The sequence below is a fragment of the Cebus imitator genome, unplaced genomic scaffold, assembly GCF_001604975.1.
Source record: "Cebus imitator isolate Cc_AM_T3 unplaced genomic scaffold, Cebus_imitator-1.0 Scaffold759, whole genome shotgun sequence".
Taxonomy (NCBI): Eukaryota; Metazoa; Chordata; class Mammalia; order Primates; family Cebidae; genus Cebus; species Cebus imitator.
The window spans coordinates 231,785-248,553 of NW_016108074.1; the positions used below are offsets into that span (position 1 = coordinate 231,785).

At 37.0% G+C, this 16,769-nt stretch overlaps 1 protein-coding gene and 1 pseudogene across 1 annotated transcript in view; one reads left to right on the forward strand and one right to left on the reverse strand.

Moving 5' to 3' along the window:
- The window catches only part of LOC108297003 (putative G antigen family E member 3), a 38,791-nt gene that overhangs the window by 16,714 nt on the left and 5,308 nt on the right, over positions 1-16,769 (reverse strand). The gene's annotated exons all lie outside the window — the stretch shown is intronic.
- The window catches only part of LOC108296993, an 8,925-nt pseudogene continuing 8,345 nt past the window's right edge, over positions 16,190-16,769 (forward strand).

Genomic DNA, 16,769 nt, shown 5'->3' on the forward strand with positions numbered 1-16,769 from the left:
ATACGGCCTGTCCACCCTTCCGTCCCCCACATTGGCTCCAGCAGAATAGCTGGAAGTCCTGCCGCCACTGCCACGGCCACCACCACCACCACTGCAGCAGCAATAGCAGCAGCAGCAGTACCTGCAAAGCTCCTCTCTGACCTGTGAAGGAATGTGGATGAGGCCAGGAGCGAGTGTCTATCACAGCCACACGGGGAGCAGTGTGGGCCCTTAGCTTCCAGGGGGCCTGCTATGCATGTGACTTTTTTTTTTTCACACGGTAAACCAGATTAGCCATCAGTGTTTTAATTGCTCCTCCTCTCCCGTCCCCTCCTTTCTCCTCTCCTCTCCTCTCCCTTCTCTTCCCCTTTCAACCAGGACACTGTTATGTCTCTCTGCCTTCTCCCTCTCCCCTCCAGGGGAGTCAGGCTGTCTGAAATCCATGAGCTTCTCTCCCTCTCCCACTCCTTGTCTCCTGCTTTCAGATGGATTTATTCTTTTTTTAAACAGTGAACATCTGAAATGAGAATGTGGGGTGTGGTTCTTTTTTTTTTTTCCTTTAATTTTCTTTGTTGGGTTTTTGAGCAACCTCATGTCCCCTTCCCAGGGAGCTTCTTTATTTACCTGTTAGAACTCGAGTGGATGGGAAGTAGAGCACCGTGTGTCAGCATGCTTTGTTTTCTGACACGATTACACAGCAAGGCTTTAATGCCATTTGGGTAGGTGAGCTTCCGCACCTCTGTTGTGCTGAACTGTATTTTCTTCTTACATCTCCTGTTTTGTCTTTTCTCTTTTCCTCTTCCCCTCTTCCTGCCTCCTTCCTGCTGGTCTCCTTTTCTCTTTCTTTACCTTCCTCGGATTATCCTTCCAGGTTTTCGCAATACACTTATATTTTGTACAAGGATTTTGTTGTGCCAGGTTTTGCATCCTCACTGAATATGACTGGCTTTTATTTTCCTCTCCAAAATCAGGTTTTTGTTCTCAACATTTCTCCCCACTATGCCCAGTCACTGGTTTTGACACCATCAACATCCAATGTACAAATGGTTCTTGCTAACCAACACCATGTATATCTGATGTTCAGATGAGTTCCAATAAAAATATTTTTTTGAAAAAAAAATACACTCTATGAAAGAAAAAATATGATAAATTGGACTTTAATAAAATTAAATGCTTCTGCTTTCTGAAAGACGCTGTTTAGAAAATGAAACAAAATTAAGAACACTAAGAGAAAGTATTTGTAAAACACATGTAATGAAGGTCAGGTATCCAAATATGCAAAGAATTCTGAAAACAATAAAAAAAGGAAGAACCCAATTTAAAAAATAGATTAAAAATCTGAACAGACACCTGACCAAAGAGGATATATAGATGGCAAATAAGTGCATGAAGAGATATTCAGCATCACATGCCATTAAGGAACTGCAAATTAAAACAACAATGATACACCAATACACACCTAGTAGAATAACTAAAATTTATAATACTGTCTATATCAAATTGTCACTGGTAGAGGGTAGTAATTGCAACTTGTCCAGGTTCTTGGCATTTTGAAAAACAAATTGGACTAAACGCCCCGCAAAGCAAAGAAAGAATGAAGCAACAAAAGAATGAAAGCAGGGATTTATTGAAAAGGAAAGTACACTCCACAGTGTGGGAGCAGACCTGCAGTGGCTCAAGGGCCTGGATACGGAATCTTATTGGTTCCAAATGCCCCTGGAAGTTTCCCATTGGCCACTTCTTGCTCACCTCATGTAAGGGTGAGCAAAGAGTCTTCTTTTGCATAGAGCAACCAATCAGGAGCCGGGGTGAAGTTACAAAGTTATACTTCTATGCAAAAGAAGACTCTGCAGGCAATCGGTCTGAATGGTTGTGGACAGCAACCATTCAGAGGCTGGAGTGGAGTTACAAAGTTGCAAAGGAAGACTCCATCCGAACTCAGTATGATTTATTGCCAACAACCAATTTCCCATCTGCCACACGGAAAAGGTGAAACGGAGTAGCCTCTGGTCCTTTTGTTACTTAGGGGAGGAAAGTTAGGGTTTTCCTTTCAATTTAGTTCCAGGAAGCCGTGAAACAGCCTTAGGTTCCCTGCCCCCAAACCCTATTCTCCTGCCTCAAATATTGGCAAGGATGTGGAAATTGAAACAACAATGAGATACCAATACACACCTAGTAGAATGACTAAAATCTAAAATAGTGATTATCAAATGATGGTAAGGATGTGGACCAACAGAAACTCGTTCATTGCTGGTGGAAATGCAAAATGGTACAGCCGCTTTGGAAGACAGTTTGGGGGCTTTTTACAAAAACTAAGCATATTCTTACAATAAAACCCAGAAATCCTGCTCCTTGATATTTATCCAAATGATTTGAAAACTTAATATGTAAGCCAGGTGCAGTGGTTCACGCATGTAATCCCAGCACTTTGGAAGCCCAAGGCGGGTGGATCACCTGAGGGCAGGAGTTTGAGACCAGCCTGGCCAACATGGTAAAACCCTGTCTCTACTAAAAATACAAAAATTAGCTGGGCATGGTGGCACGGGCTTATAGTCCCAGCTACTCGGGAGGCTGAGGCAGGAGAATCACTTGAACCTGGGAGACGGCGGTTGCAGTGATTGCGCCATTGCACTTCAGCCTGGGCAACAGAGCCAGACTCCGTCTCAAGAAAAAAAAAAAAGTAAAATGTGCACAAAACCTACACATCAATGTTTATAGCAACTTTATTAATAATTGCCCAAACTCAGAAGCAATGAAGATATCCCCCAGTAGGTGAATGATAAACAAACTCTGGTATGTCTGTACAATTGAATATCATTTAATGATAAGAAGAAATGAGCTCTTAAGCCAAAAAAAGATATGGACAAACATTAAGTCTATACTGTTAAGTGAAAAAAACTTCTCAGTTGATGGACTTTTTTCATGATTCTCTGTTTCTGTCTGTCTGTGTAGCTGTATGTGTTAGTGTGTGATGTTTATATAAAAGAGCTCTAGTTACCTGGCTTAAACAAAAATAAGCACTCGAATCAAACATGTTGTCAGAAAAATAGAAACATTACTGCTTTTAAGTCATGTGACCCTGATGACCTTTGAAAAATAAAGGCAGTTTAAAGCTTATTAGTTAAATTAAAATAAAAACGTCTTCAAAGTTCACACGTTTGGTCTACATTAGGCAAGTCAGATACTGTCTACTAGATGTTTTAAAGACATAAACTGCTATGACTTTTAGTAACTGTTTCACTTGTCTGTTTTACAGTTGTTGCATTCTAGGTAAGTCATGGGGTATATGGAGTTAGCCAAGTACCCTGACTAAGCTAGGAAAAGTCATGGGCTCTGCAATCTTATACATTGTTAAAATTTCTTACCTACTAGGTTTCTCACTAAAAACAAAAGCTGCTAGGAATTAACATTGTAACATGTGTACTTGAGACTACTGGAAAAACAGTTTTCCATGCAAGATATAGAAGCAAAGTATAATGTTTTGGTGGAAGGTTGTAAGATAGCATGGGAATGTGGTTTTTGTTAAAGGGAATGTAATTTTGTCTGGTTCAGAGGTTTTAAGGATTTTTAGCCTAAAAGAGCAATGGGGCAAAACTGAAGGTTTAAGCAAGTTGTAAAGTGTTTGTGAAGGGTTGATCTTGTAAAAGAAACTCTGTGTGTATGGGCAAGTTGGCTAAGATTTGAAGGGGATTATTTCGTTTTTCTGTAGGTTGAACATTGAAATAAAAGCACACACATGCAGGGTCAGAACCTGGGCCCACATGACTGAATAACAGGGTTTTATTAGAGAATTGATCAGCTGTTTAATAGGAAATTGTAAAGGGTTATAAGAGGTTTATGAAAATTTTACCTTATGGTCAAACCAATTAAGATTGCATAGATTTGATTATAAGGAGGTTGTTTTTTGGTCTTTTTTTTTTCTTTTTTTTTTTTTTTAAACGGAGTCTCCCTCTGTCATCCAGGCTGGAGTGCAGTGGTGTGATCTCAGCTGACTGCAGCCTCTGCCTGCTGGGTTCAAGCAATTCTCGTGCCCCAGTCTTCTAAATACCTGGGATTACAGGCATGTACCACCATGCCCAGCTAATTTTTGTATGTTTGTAGAGAGGGGCTTTTGTCATGTGGCCCAGGCTGGTCTCAAACTCCTGGACTCAAGCAATCCACCTGCCTCAGCCTCCCAAAGTGCTGAGATTACAGACATGAGCCACTGTGCCTGTTCTATAAAGTTTTATTTAGAATCAGATTTAAGATTAATAATATACTAATACAAAGGAGAAATTTGGCTTTCTCTTTTAAACAAGATTTTCATGCTTTATTGGGTCATGTTTGGAAAACTGAATCTCTCCTCTATCAGTGAGTAAAGATTTTTGCCTTTAACAATGTTTTGAGTTATCATTTCGGCTAAATAAATGACTTACAGTGACCTGGGATTTTATCTTGTAATATCAAGTGTTTAAACCTTTGATATTTGATGAACTTTCCAAAGTTAAATTCTAAATTAAGCCTTTTTAAAAATCTGGTTAACCTTTTAGATATTAGTTACCCTAAAGTCCAAAAGCCATGTATTTGGCTTATCTGGTATGTAAAAACAGTACAAAAACATTGTCAACTATGGAATGGTGTTAGGCTTTCTTTGGACTATATTTATATGAGTCTGTTACTGGTATGTGTTTCATCATTATATAAGATTTTCATAATTCTGTTATGTCTCAGTGTAATTATGATTGTCATGTTAAATTACTGTGTGCCACAGAGATGACCAGTCTTTATCATGGCTGTTCTGAGACTTTTGTCATCTGCAATTGTTTCACTTGGTTATTTTTAAGGTGGTTTTATAATCAGCTGTAGGCCTATGACAGATGCTCTTGAATGCAGGTTTCTGATAACTGTGGAGATTGTGACACTAGAATAGAGGAAAATAACTTCCAAGACTCCCATAGAGAGCTAATGTGTTCATGAATATCAAGCAGAACAAGAATTAATTACAAAGACTGAACTAATGGGAGACTAAAATAATTTTTTATGACTTTTTGTTTGAAATATTGCTAATTTTTGGTTTTTCAGAGTTCAGAAAACCTTTATTTCCTTAGACATACTCACAGATTTTAACAATTGGGTAAAGTAAACCCCTGTGAGCAAAACTTGAAGTGTATTTCTTTCTCTCTAGCTGATTTCTCCAGAATATGAAAACTATTCATAAGTATACCTAATTTATGGTGGTAGAGTTATTTGCATATGTTCAATAAGCACCTGTTTTCTTTTGTAACAGGACGCAATTGGAGACACTGGCCATTTTACCCAGGCTTTCACTGGAATGACATACTTTCAGACATAAATAGATTGAAACAAAGTTGATTTATAGAGCCAATAAAAGCCCCTTGGGAAAGCTGGCCTCGTATCTTGTCTACACAGTCGCTGCACAGGGTTTCTGACCTGTGGTAAGTAAAGAGTGTCACTCTTTGACACTCATGACAGTGTCACTTTCTGACAGGCCCAGGAGCCCCAAATTACCCTGGGACTTCAAGGTGAGGAATTTACCCAATTAATACAAGTATTTGTAGGCACAGATAAATCTGTGGCTGGCCTCAAAGTTTTGAAGTCTAATCTAAGATTCTTTATGGAATAAAGTTCCAGCAAAGCCAATTTTTAAAAGAACCTATATGGCAAATAATATGCTGACTTTATGCAAATACTCAGTCCAAGCACAATAAAACTGAAACTTATTTTGCAAATAAATTTGTCCTACTGTGATTTGTCTTTAGTAAAAGCAGGAACTGGAGAGAGAAAAATTATGTTTCAAAAAAAAAAAAAAACTATAGTATACCTGTTGTTCGATTCTAGTCTCATCCACTGTTTTTGAGTTTTTATTATTTTCTGCAATTGAAGCCACCGTTGCAAAATTATAACTGAGACAGTGAAAGAGATCTAACCTAAGCAACTCTGTCTTACTTCTAACCTCCATCCTGCCCTTGTTCATTCCTGAGTGTAGGCTGAACTAACTGGGAGGAACTTAGTTTATACTTTAGCTTTGAAACAAAGGGGATAGCAGTTCCTTCCCAAAACAAATCCCCTTCCTGCCTGGGGACTAGACTGCCTTTGCAGGACTAACAAATTAGCCGCAAGATTAGAAATTATGATTTGGAACATGGGGAGAAATGCCAGATATAGTATACACCTAAAGTAAAATAAATAAATTCAAAAAGAAATTATGATTTGGTAGTCATACAGCTGCATATTGCGAGATTCTAAACCTCCCCAAGTTGCTCCCAGGGATAACATCACTATTGTCAAACCTAAGACCAGAGCTTGAGATATTTTGCAAGCCCTGCACTCAATGGACTAGTTAGATCCATCCAGATACATAAACTGGCTCATCTGGTCTTGCGGCCCCCCTTCCAGGTATTGAATCAGCACAAGGAGACAGCTTCAACTCCCTGTGATTTAATTTCTGACCCAACCAATCGGAACTCCTGATTCACTGGCCTCCTACCCACCAAATTATCCTTAAAAACTTTGATCCTCAAATTCTCAGGGAGACTAATTTGAATAATAATAAAACTCCAGTCTCCCACATAGACGGCTCTGCATGAATTACTCTTTTTCTATTACAATTCCTCTGTCTTGATAAATTAGCTCTGTCTAGGCAGTGGGCAAGGTGAACCCATTAGGTGATTACACAATTTGGGCTGAATCCTGAATTCTTTCTGGGCTACAAAGTCCCCATACTAATGCTTTCAAATTTTTCTTTTGTTTTTCTGATTTGTCCTCAATGAAATTGCTACTACCTCTTTCTTAAGATCCTGCAAGCTGAAGCTTATGCCTTGTAATATAGGCAAGAGAAAAAAATGTCAGATTGCCCCTGCCTTCCTCCTCTATTATTAAAGATATCTGGATAAATTGTGCTCAACATTAACCTTTGTTTTTCTTCTGTCTCTATAGAAATGCCTCTTATTAAAAATCTGTTTGTCTTCATAACATACAGAAGCCTTGCCAATTTGCAATGCCACTTCCTACTGGATACAGCTGTTTAACTGGACCAATCTAGTCTCAGGACTACAACAATGACTAAAAAGATATAGAACATTATGTTTAAATTTGCTCATTCCTGTTTATCCTGTAAACCGAAACGTATCTGGGACAAGTGTCAATCAATTTAGAAAGTTTATTTTGTCAAGGTTAAGGACACACCCATGACACAGCCTCACAAGGTCCTGACAACATGTGCCCAAGGTGGTCAGGGCAGACCTTGGTTTTATACAGCGAAAGGAAAATCTTGGGGCCCCTACATTACTAAGCTAAGGGAAAAGTCAAGCTGGGAGCTGCTCAGGACAAACCTGCCTCCCACTCTACTCAAAGTCACCCCTCTGCTCACTGAGATAGATGTGTATTCTGATTGCCTCCCTTGGAAAAGCTTATCAGAAACTCAAAAGAATGTAACTATTTGTCTCTCATCTACCTGTGACCTGGAAGCCTCCTTCATGCTTCAAGTTGTCCCTGCCTTTATGGATGGAATCAATGTCCTTCTTACATATATTGATTGATGTTTCATGTCTCCCTAAAATGCATGAAATGAAGCTGTGCCCCAACCACCTTGGGCACATGTTGCCAGGACTTCCTGAGGCTGTGTCACCAGCACACACCCTCAACCTTCACAAAATAAACTTTCTAAGTTAACTGAGACCTGTCTCCAATATTTGGGGTTCACATTTGGTAACCACGGAGGGATTCTGAGTGGAGATGCCCCTGACATTTGACAAATCTCTTGTTGGTGCTTGGTATCAGCCTGAGCTAACTTTATGGCTCAAACCAAAAGGACAATTTGCTGAGGTCTGAGAGCACCATTTCCAGAGAGTCCCTCATCTCCCAAAATTTGGTTAAGATCTAAAGTTTATTTTGCTGTCCAACTCCTCTTTTTCTTGTTTTTTTTTTTTCCAGTTTTACTTGCTTGCCATGAGGAAGGCAAGATTTCCTGTTTCTGTAACTATGGAAGGCAGGTAACTCCTTGATGGAGTTTGAGCTCGATTCCAACATGGAAGATGAGTTGTTTTTATTTTCCTTCTTCTACAATGGTAGAGAGCAGTCTACAGCTTGAGACCCATCCATAGGTAAGTAACTGAATTGGGATTTGTCTTGGCTAAAGTTAAGATTAACAACCAGCTGGTCTTAATTTCTCTTTACCATTAGAGCACTCAGTAATTATATAATTTGTGCAATCATTTATTTTGCTTGACTGATTTTTCTGTTGTTTGTTTGTTTGTGATTTTGTTGTTTTTTCCATCTTTTTCCCATTGGGTTTGAACAACTCTATCTGACTTGATCAAATCTGAAGGAAAGTTCCAAATGAGGGGGAACAAGGCCTCTAAAGTGGCTAAATTCCCACTAAATGAAAGGTGGTATAGTGCAGGGAGAAAAACAGCCAGCAAAAGAAAACAGAAAAATAAAAGGAAAGATTTTTGATTTTGACTACTTAAGGAGCTTTATTTACATAACAAAGCTTTTTTTTTTTCCGCTAACCATGCCACACTGAAAGCAATGACTGTGCTTTCTCTCCCCACCACCATGCTGCAGTTCAATAGCTAAGGGTCTTACTTCTTTTTTATTCCCCACCATGACAGCCTACATTTGTTCCTAAATCAAACTCTTTCTGGTTTGATACTTGGTACTTCGGAAACAGCAGCAATTTGTTCTAGCTGAAATATAGTAATGAAATTTTAAAAGATTTTTTTAAAAGAGCTCAATGGTTAAAAGTCCACTTAATTAAAAGCTAACATCCATGATGTGTGTGTATGTGTGTGTATATGTGTGTGCCTGTTTGTATTTAAGGCCTTCATGTTTTTGTGTTGGTTTGATTTTTGCTTTCTCTCCTAGGACCTTGTTTTGTTTGTTTGTTTGTTTTTTGTTTTGTTTTGTTTTGTTTTGTTTTGAGCAAAATTTTTTTTTAATTTCTCAGCTGACTGAATTCTGTTTTCTTCATTAATAGCTAGTGTAACAGAGGTTACTCCCTAGTTTTTAAGGAAGAGTACAGCTTAGACACTTAGAAATGTCTTTGTTAAAAAAAATTAAATGCACTGTAAAAGCATCATGTGGTCTAACTTCAAGATGATTATTCCTTTTTTTGGAGACCCGGGATTCAGACTGGTAGGCTCTGCCCAAAGCTCAGAGATCCAGCTAAAAAGATAGGTAATCCCTATCTAAATAAAATTGGTCTCCCTATACAATCCTATGATAAATTTTTGTAATTTTATGTGTAATTTGGCTTAAAGAAAAATAAAAATGTCTCCCTCTAACACCACCAGATTTTTTTTCTGTACCTTATGATGTAAATTTTGCTATTTGATTTTCACCTGGATTGTTTCCTTTAATATACAAATTTGAGGCTATTTAGCTAACAATTGCCTAGGGTTGTAAAACAGGTTATTAAGAATCTGAAAGTCTAAAATAGGAAAAAAAGAAGGGGGATCTTCATGAATCTATAAGATGTATTTCCATCTGCATGCTTAATATGTCTATGCATTTATGTGTTGTTTATACAATATTTCACTACTTTTTGGTTGCATTTATTAATTCAACCAATTTCACACTTATCTCTGCCAAATACTATAAAGTGACAAAATTTGAAATAGCAGTTACAAAACTATAAACCCAGCCCAAACCAGAATAATCTTTTCTTGTGCAATCTTTAATAAATCAGACATTGATATTCGTTTAATAAAAACAGCTGCATCTTGAATTTAGTAAGATTACCATAACTTCTAATCCTGTGGCTTTAGGCAGTCTAGTCCACAGGCAGTAAGGAGGTTTGTTTTGGAAAAGGAACGTTATTGTATTTGTTTCAAAGCAGAACTATAAACCATGTTCCTCCCAAAGTTTAGGAATGAACAAGGGCAGTTTGGAGGTTAGAAGCAAGATGGAGTCAGTTAGGTCATATCTTTTTCGCTGTCTCAGTTATAATTTTGCAATTGTGGTTTCATAACCTTAAATCATGACTATCACAGCTTTCATAAATAATCTAGGTAAACTATTAAAACAAAATAATTAGGCAAATGTAATGGGATGAATACCTGTAAACAAATGACATAATTTAGAATATAAAGTTATATTACATTAAATAATAGATATTTCATTATTTGGGTATTTTCCAATAAAAAATATATTGTAGGAAGACATTCTTGCCAAAAAAAGTATGTTCTTTTTTAAAAAGGTGAACAAGTTTTGTCTAATTCAAAGCTTATGTAAAAGTTATGTGTAAAACAAGGTAAAGGAACCAGGAAAAAAAATGTAAAGAAAGTTATAAAATAAAGAGGATTTTGTGGTAAGAAAGATTAAAGAGAAATAATTTTATGTCATAAAGAATCTTGTATGGTAAATTTAGTGCTAATATAAATGACTGGTTCTTTAAGAGGAAGGATGCTCAGAACAAACAAGAAAGTACAAGCATGTCATGAATAGTCTGTGTGAGTAACAATAAGAGAATTTATATTTTTAAAAATTATATGATCAAATTGTTTATAATTAAAGAATTAAAATGCTCTTTCTAGAGACTGGACTTAATGTAAAACAACACTTATTCACTAACTTATTGGCTAAAACAATAAAACTTTCCTAACGAGTTAATTTGTTTATTTATTTGTTTGTTTTTAATGAGACAGAGTCCCTCTCTGTTGCCCAGGCTGGAGTGCAATGGCAGGATCTCGGCTCATTGCAAACTTCGCCTCCCAGGTCCAAGTGATTCTCCTGCCTCAGCCTCCTAAGTAGCTGAGATTACAGGGCCATGCCACCACATGCAGCTAATATTTGTATTGTTTTTAGGAGAGATGGGGTTTTGCCATGTGGGCCAGGGTAGTCTCAAACTCCTGATCTCAGGTGATCTACCCTGCTCCACATCCCAAAGTGCTGGGATTGCAGGCATGAGCCAATTTTACTCTTAATGAATTATAAGAGATTTTAATTTTTTTAATCCAAAGTTCAAATTTTATTGCATTTCACCACTTTTCAGCATTCCCTTCCCTTTTAAAAGGCATGTTTTCTTAAAGGTCTAAAGGAAATATTTTCTTCCAACGTACTATTCTGTGCACTGCCAAAGGTTTTTTCTTTTGCCCTTTGGTAACTGGCATAATAGATTTTCCATTTTATTAAAATAATTTCTATGACATTATTATTAAGTTTGGTTTTGCTTATGAAAAAACTGAGATTTAAAAACTTTTAAATTAAGGTTATTACAACCCTGTGTCTTTCTGTATGTGCTTTTAAAGTACTTGTGACGTTAAGTTACAGGGCTTTAACTCCTGGGTCTAAAAAGAATACCATGTCCTGATAAATATTAAATGCTGATAGCAATTAAAGCCTCATCTTCAGGTCCTGTAGAAGACACCAACCAAAATAAACTGCATTCCTAAGACACAAAGCCAGAAATTAAATCCATTCAACTCCTCAAGGCCCAGGTACTGTTATAGAATAGGTGGGCATGTGAGATTGTGAGGGTCAATTTTAAAAGATAAAATAAGTTCATTTTCTCTAAATTAATCATTAATGTCAAAGGCAAACTGATGCAAGACCAGCATATGGACCCCGGTGTCAGATTAACAAGGTTTTCTGGAAGCATTAATTAACTCCTTAATAAAGGTTATAAAAGGCTTGTGGAAGTTATATTTTATAATCAAGATTAAATTTTATAAATTGTTTACAGAATTTTTAAAAAAACAAATTTAATTGGCTTCATGATGTTTTTATTAGGGCTTCTGGTTTGAATAATTGTCTCCTCTCTCAAAGAATGAAGGTTTTCACTTTTTAAAAAATCTTCGAGTTATAACTTTGGTTAAATGAATGACTTTACAATAACCTGTAATCTTATTTTGTAATATTGAGTGTTCTAAACCTTTAATATTTAATAAGCTTTACAAAATCAAATTATAAATTATGTCTTTTTCTGACCAAATTAATCCTTTAAGATATCAGGTTCCCTAAAGTCCAAAAATGACATAATCTGGCTTATTTGGTATAAAAAATATACAGAAAGCTTTGTCAAATATGAAATGATGTTTGGCTTTCTTTGGGCTGTATTTGTATAAACATGTTATTGGTATGTGTGTTCCAAAATTATGGGAAACTCCTATAATTCTAATATGATTTATTGTACATTATCAGTAATAATCATAATTGTTATGTTAAAATTATTGTTTGCCACAGAGGTAACAAATTTCCTTGTCAATTGTATCTTTGACTATGGCTTCCCTAAAACTTTTGGTCATCTATGGGCAATTGTGTTGTTTCTGACTTCTTTTGAAGGTAGTTTTATAATCAGCTGTAAAACTCTAAAAGGATTTATATGCAGGTTTCTGATAACTTTGGAGACTGTGACATCAGAATAAAGGAAAAACTTTCAGGACTCATGGAGAGATAAAATGTTTATGAGTATCAAGCAAAACAGCAATTAACTGCACAAACTGAACTAATATTTTGACTTTTTGCTTAAAATGTTGCTGATCCTTTGGGGTTTTTTCGGAGTCTTGAAACTTCTCTTTTGAGCTATTGACAGCTTTTAACAATTTAGTATACTCCTATGAACAAAATTTGGAGCATATTTACTTCTGTCTACCTGATTTCCATATTTGTTTCTCTCTACCTGATTTGGAACTATTTATAAGTATTCTTAACTTATGGCAATTCAGTATTTGAATAAGTGCAATAAGAATCTGTTTCCATTTGTAACAGGATGCAATTGGAGAGACTGATTATTTTACCAAGGCTTTGACTGGTATACTGTGTTTTCCTTTAAAAAATCAAACTTGGCTTATGGAGCTAATAAAGCTCTTGGAAAAATTGGCCTCATATTTTGTGTACACAGTCCCTGTACAGAGTTTCTGACCTGTGATAAGTAAAGAATGTCACTTTTTGACAGGCCCAGAAGCCCCAAGTTTACCTTGGAACTTCAAGAGGGAGGAAATTAACCCAACTCATAGATATTTGATGTCGAAAATCCCATGGCTGGGCTCAGCTTTTTAAAAGTCTTATCTGTAATTCCTTCTATGGAACAAAGCTCCATCAAAGCCAATTTAAAAGCCTATGTAAAAATTAATTATTCTTGCTGTGCTATATACAAATAATTAGGTCAAGTACAATAAAGCAAACCAGTCCTACCATGATTTGTCTTTAACAAAAATGGGAAACTGGATTGAGAAAAATTATGTTTCAAAAACTATAGTACACCTATTGTTAGTTTCTAGTCGTGCCCAGTGTTTTTCAATTTTCATTATTCTCTACAGTTTGGACTAAATTTTAATTTTTTCTTGGCTATAGTCTTCAAAAATATGTTTTCAATTTTTTTCTTCTTTTTTTCCCATATTTCCTAATTTTGAGTAATCAAAACTAAGCTGTGTTTTCATAAAGCCCTGCAAATTGAAGCCAGACAACTTAAACATGAGAAGAAAATAACAGCAACCTATTCACCTACATAAGCCACTTTTATACCTGCCTACTGATGTAGGGACTTCAGAGTAATGTGGCCTATGTCGATTTTCCAGAGTTGTTTTTCATTAGTTGTTTTTCTCCCTTCCTACCCCTATTTTTTTTCATAGGACATGAGATTTCACAATCTTCTAGAAATGAGCTTTCCTAATAAATCTGGACCTACCTGTACAGGAATAAACCATCCTGGCCATGACAGATCAATAAAACCTGGGATCAGAGACTCATTTTCTTCTAAAATGCTTTCTCCAAAAGACTTTTTTAAAAAATGGGAGGGAAATGTGAATAGAAATTAAATCTTGGAACCCCAAACTCATTAAGCCAAAGGGAAAAGTCAAGCTGGGAACTGGGTCACAAAGACCTGCCTTCCCCTTTTGGTTCCTAAATAAGATGGCTACAAGATGAAAAGCTACATGCCTCCCCTATATTTTGCCCACAAGGAAATTCCTAGTGAGCTGTAAAGTATTTCAAGGTGTTTCTGTTAAAATTTCACCATAACAGCATAAATTGACAGCTTATCTTTAGAGGTGCAGTAACCCCCCGCCCACAAGACATATCTGATTGTTCCCTTCCCCCATTTTTGTCTATGTTATCTTATGTAAAACGCATATTCCCTGCATTTTTCCTCTGCCCCGTTTCTCTATGGCATCTCATGTAAAAAATACAGATTCACTGAGACAGACAAAAGCATGAATGGCTATTTTTCCCCACCCCCCTCTTTCATTAAATTGTGTACTTCTCAGTATCCCATCCTTTCCCCTTCAAATTTGGGAGCCCTCAAAATAATCTTCCAAGAAAGGCACAGACCTATCTCCCAGGCATGCACCTTTAACTTTGGCAAATAAATCTCTTAAAATGATTGAGACTTATCTCACCATTTGTCTCAATTGACAGTCTTTTTACGTTCCCAGATGAAGCAACACACAAGCCTCCCTCAGTTTATAGGGAGTGACATATATTGAAAGTCCAGTTGTTTTAAGACTCTGGAAAAACACATTTGCCTCCCTGTAACCTTAAGCCCTCAGATGCTGGTAACCCCTGCCAATCATTCCAACAATCAAAGTTGTACTTGGAAACTTCCAAAATGTCCCAAAGTAGGTGATGATATTCTGCCTATGAGCCACAAGTATACAACTTAAAAGAAGTACCCTCAAACTTTGTACTTACATCCAAAGAATAGAAATGTTTCCATCAGAACAGAAGAAATAATATGGCACCAGGAAGATCAAACTAAGCCAATCAGGAAAAAATAAAGAAAAAATACTAAAAATGAATAAAGTCTCCAAGAAATAAGGGATTATGTAAAATGGGCAACCCTAAGAATAAGTGATGTCCCTGAGGGAGAAGAGAAAATAATATCTGGAAAATTTATATGAGGGAATAATTGAGGAAAACTTCCTGGACCTGGCTAGAGATCTAGATATCCAAATCTAAGAAACTCAAAGAAATCATGAGAAGTTCACTGCAAAAAGATCTTCACCAAAGTATACAGTCATCAGGCTATCTAAAGTCAGCATGAAGGAAATAATTCTAAGAGCACCAAGACAAAAGTAGCAAGTAATATTCAAAGGAAAGCTATCAGACTAAACATAGACTTCTCAGCAGAAACCTTACAAGCCAGAAGAGATTAGGGCCTTGTCTTCAACCTCCTTAAACAGAACATCTGTCAGCCAAGAATTGTGTATCCCACAAAACTAAGTTTATAAATGAAGAAGAAATAAAGTCGTTTTCACACAAACAAATGCTGAGGGAATTTGTCACTACCACTACAAGAAATTCTAAAAGGAGAGTGAACTAACCTTCCTGATTGCTACAAAGAGAATAAAATACCTAGGAATACAGCTAACAAAGGATGTAAAGGACCTCTTCAAGGAGAAGTGCAAACCACTACTCAACGAAATAAGAGAGGACACAAACAGATGGAAAAACATTCCATGCTCATCGTTAGGAAGAATCAATATCAAGAAAATGGCCATACTGCCCAAAGTAATTTATAGATTCAACACTATCCCCATCAAGCTACCAATGACCTTCTTCACAAAACTGGAAAAATCCACCTTAAACTTCATATGGAAACAAAAGAGAGCCTACATAGCCAAGACAATCCTAAGCAAAAAGAACGAAGCCAAAAGCATCAAATTACCTGACTTCAAACTACACTACAAGGCTACAATAATCAAAACAGCATGGTACTGGTACCAAAACAGAGATATAGACCAATGGAACAGAACAGAGGCCTTGGAGGCAATGCCACACATCTACAACTATCTGATCTTTGACAAACCGGACAAAAGCAAGCAATGGGGAAAAGATTCCCTGTTTAATAAATGATATTGGGAAAACTGGTTAGCCATGTGCAGAAAGCAGAAACTGGACCCCTTCCTGAAACTTTACACTAAAGTTAACTCCAGATGGATTAAAGACTTAAACATAAGGCCTAACACCATGAAAACTCTAGAAGAAAACCTAGGCAAAATCATTCAGGACATCAGCATAGGCAAGTACCTAATGACTAAAACACCAAAAGCATTGGCAACAAAAGTCAAAATAGACAAATAGGATCTAATTAAACTCCAGAGCTCTGTACAGCAAAAGAAACAATCATTAGAGTGAACCAGCAACCAACAGAATGGAAAAATATTTTTGCAACCTATCCATCTGACAAAGGGCTAATATCCAGAATCTACAAAGAACTAAAACAGATTTACAAGAAAAAAAACAAACCCATTCAAAAGTGGGTGATGGGCCGCCGAAGAAGCATCGTTACAGTCTCTCTTCTCCCTGCGATCATGTCTAAGTCAGAGTCTCCTAAAGAGCCGGAACAGCTGAGGAAGCTATTCATTGGAGGGTTGAGCTTTGAAACAACCGATGAGAGCCTGAGGAGCCATTTTGAGCAATGGGGAACGCTCACAGACTGTGTGGTAATGAGAGATCCAAACACCAAGCGCTCCAGGGGCTTTGGGTTCGTCACGTATGCAACTGTGGAGGAAGTGGATGCAGCCATGAACGCAAGGCCACACAAAGTGGATGGAAGAGTTGTGGAACCAAAGAGAGCTGTCTCAAGAGAAGATTCTCAAAGACCAGGTGCCCACTTAACTGTGAAAAAAAATATTCGTTGGTGGCATTAAAGAAGACACTGAAGAACATCACCTAAGAGATTATTTTGAACAGTATGGAAAAATTGAAGTGATTGAAATCATGACTGACAGAGGCAGTGGCAAGAAAAGGGGCTTTGCTTTTGTAACCTTTGATGACCATGACTCCGTGGATAAGATTGTCATTCAGAAATACCATACTGTGAATGGCCACAACTGTGAAGTTAGGAAAGC